The 3,661-nt window shown below is 38.9% G+C and overlaps 1 long non-coding RNA gene across 1 annotated transcript; it reads left to right on the top strand.

The window, feature by feature from the left end:
• Positions 1-302: 302 nt before the first annotated feature.
• On the top strand, positions 303-1,944 carry LOC307118306. The gene is made up of 4 exons (XR_013815523.1): positions 303-765; positions 869-963; positions 1,053-1,175; positions 1,259-1,944. It is a non-coding gene; the product is annotated as an uncharacterized lncRNA (long non-coding RNA).
• The last annotated feature ends 1,717 nt before the right edge of the window (positions 1,945-3,661 follow it).

The raw sequence follows: 3,661 nt of genomic DNA, 5'->3' as shown, positions 1-3,661 counted from the left end.
TGTTTTCAGTTATAAATATGTGCTGTGTAAATTAGCCTATACTTTTAGAAATTATATATAGCCTAACTTTAAAAAACAAACAATAACCCATATAGATAAATTATAATAATTGTATAATATTAAGCATTTACTTAATATACATTGTAACATTAGGCTACTTTACTCTAGCACAGTAGTCAGTTAAGCAATTAATTAATATCTTATATTAATCTGTATGTAGCCTAAGCTACATCTAAAGGTAAGTCTGCTTTAAAAAAAAATATTACACTTCGACATGTACAGAATGTGCGCGTTAAGAAACACGTTCAAATGTGTCTTCTTAACATGTTAAAACTGTGCGTCGACTGTGCGTGTATGCCTGTTACACGACCAGAATGTGCGTGTCTACACCATGGGTCTACACATACAGAAGACACACGTAAAAAATTGCTGCGTTGAAGCGGAAAACAGGGCGTGTTGAAGGTTGAAACGATTATAAGTCACGCGTTTCGTATAAAGAGATTTGGCCCCGGGCGCGTTCCTTATTATAGCCCTAGTCCAATGAGGTGCGAGGTCGAGGTCATGGCCATGACGCGTAGAAGACGAGCTTTAAACTTTTTTTTATGTTTTTTGCTGCTTTCCTTTTTCGTGATCAACAATGACAGGACACCGTCTTCAACTCAATCTCTGCATGGACGCGACGAACTTTTTGGACTCATTTTCAGGAGGCTGTCTTCGTCTTCATAACTCTGAGGCAAACTGCAGTCGCTATGAACCAGAGCATGGGTATGTAACGTTACGATTTAAAGAATATGCTTTTATTCAGCTGTATAAGGAAATGGATGCGTTAATAGATCCGAGCTTAAAACTGCACATTTTGTTTACACAGACTATCCTCGCCTCATAACGAAGCTGTGAGCTCTTATCTGCTTGGAGCGATTTCCGCGAGTCCAGATTTAACCGCTGATCATGACGAAATTGTGTGTAAGTAACTTCTAATGTGTTTCTCATTCCTTGTTTAATTTTAACGTGACTGTTTTTATTAATACCAGTCTCATGTAATTGTTTTCCAGCTGCCTGTAAGACGTATTATGAATCGACACGCTGGAGCTTCAGATACAAACAACCTGAACTTAACGTTACATAGCAGGCGGAAACTGCGAAGTTTAGCTCGGAGTCGATCAAGAAGAAAAAGGGTAAGATTTATTATATTAGATCCGTTTTTTGTCAATGTGAGTATTTTTCAGGTTGCTTATTGTCTTTATGGATTGTATTACAGTTGCTGGAAGCGAGAGAGTGCTGGATGAGGATGAGGTGGACGTTTGGAAGTCCGCGACCATTGAACTCATGTTTGACGAGGAAGACGGCTTTGTTGACGGGGTGTCTGGATGGATTGTGCGGCCACCGCGCTCTCGCAGCCTGGAGCACGCCGAACTCTACATTACATTACGAGACATTACTGCTGCACTGTACATAGTTGTGTGTTTAACAATAAAGCTCTTTCTTTAAGTAAACCGCTGTGTTTTATAAATGAAGCCCTTTCTCTTGAATGAACAGCTGTATGCTTATAAATGAAGCCCCTTGTTTGAATAAACGGCACGGTCCGTATAATTTTCCCATATATTCCTTGATGGTATGAATACATCATAGCACAATAACATTAATATGAAACAAATTATTACAACATAAATTATATATTTATTATTATTATTGGGGTTTACATTTATAATGAGCCAGGGGGACCAATAATGATTGGTTTGCAGTGATCTGCCAACCAATCACGAGGGATTTTTCTTTTTTAAATGTAGTGGCTTCAGCCAATAGTGAGTGAGTAAATTCAAGTCTGGCCGTTGACTCTCTGGTTTCGCTGCTATTCATATGCAAATTAGAGGCGTCGCACCTCCGCGCGGTCTCTCAGCGGGGGGGCTCTCCACCTACGTCATGGTTCGTTTACGACAATTTGTGGCACAGACAAACGCGACGTTCGCTGCCTCTAAATTGTCGAAAACTGCCGAAAATTAGGGAGATTTCCTGGAGTATACAGGCGTTTACGGGGTCGAAAATCCCACTTTTCATGCAGTGATACTGTAGGTCAAAGTCAGCCTAACACTTCCTATATGTGTATGGAGATGTATATAATCTATACAATATGTCAGCACTTACCAAGAACAGTTTTTTTTTTTTAAGATTTATACACTCATAGATTTAGCTATTTATATGTAATACAAATGATTTGTTTTTCAATATGGTTTCCAGGTAAATAAGTGTTTTATTCTCATTCTGACCAAGACATTTGTGCATTGCAATAAACACATGATCACTTTGAACTTTTTTAATCATTATTTATTTATTTATTGGAAAACTTTTTCAAGCTTCAATCAGTGGTCATATAAATACTAGTGCTGTCAGTTAAACGCGTTATTAACGACGTTAACGCAAACCTATTTTAACGGCGTCAATTTTTTTATCGCGAGATTAACGTTCTTTTTGGTCTAACAAACTTTGTAGTTTTTTCACATGCTGTTGCAGCAACTAGTAACGTTAGAAAAACTACAACACCACTCCGGATGTAGCTAGACCGGAAACAAAACATCAGGCACGCTGCGGCTGCCCACACTTGTTTGGGCCATTAAAAGAGTAGACGTGGATGGCAAGCGTGAGACGCCGAAATGAGAAACGTATTATGCCATGGTTTAACTCAGGGGTCTTCAACTAAAAGTGCTTGTCTTGAGCGCTGCTTTCTGCTCTGATGGTGCATTCACACCGGACGCGAATGAAGCGTTTTGCGCGAGTGATTTAAGTCAACGCAAAGACGCAAATAGACATTCTGCGGCGCGAATTAAGCAGCGTGCATGTCGCGTCATTCGCGTCCGGTGTGCATGCTTGACCGCGCGTCTGGGTCTGAACGCAACAGTGAGCATTGCAACGTTAACTGTTTCATTAGCCTACGTCAAAAGGCTTCGCGGTCCGGATTTGGACCGGAGTCCGCTAGTTGGCGACCCCTGGTTTAACTGCACTATAGGCGGAGTCCTAGTTTACCTTGCATGTGCACTTTGTAATTTTATTTTGTATCACCCTGTTTTGATCCCTTAGAAAGGGCTGTTGAAGGGGCTGTTTGTGCAACAAAGTATTTTTTTTCACCCTTTTATTGATGGACAGTGTTACATTGTGTGAGCGATTATTTGCTCCAAGTGTGAATGACTGCTTCAAGTGAGAATGTTGGTGTGAAATCGAACACTACAGTATGCCAATGTTGTTTTCAATAAAACAAACATTTGAACAAAGCAAGCCGATCCACTTTTCTATGTTGATAAGAGCATTAAAATAAGAAAAAATAATGGGACAAAAAGAAATCAAGGGACATTTAGAATAAATAAAAATGTGCGATTAATTGTGATTAATTGTGAGTTAACTATGGCATTAATGCGATTAATCGCGATTAAATATTTTAATCGTTTGACAGCACTAATAAATACATTTTCACGTTTTGTATTTTTTCTTTTTTTTTACATGTAACACTGTATACTGTACCAGTCACCTTTTGAAATTAGCTTTGCACTTCAAATAACGATTGGATCGATTATATTGTTACGCCACCAGATGGCGACAAATTACTTTTAAAAAACATTTGTCATTGAATCGTTCATTCAGGAGATTGGTTCAAAGATGCTGATTCATCTAT

This window comes from Gobio gobio (genome assembly GCF_949357685.1).
Source record: "Gobio gobio genome assembly, chromosome: 22".
Classification (NCBI taxonomy): Eukaryota; Metazoa; Chordata; class Actinopteri; order Cypriniformes; family Gobionidae; genus Gobio; species Gobio gobio.
Note: the sequence above shows the minus strand (reverse complement) of the source record. Positions and strands in the feature narration are given on the sequence as shown.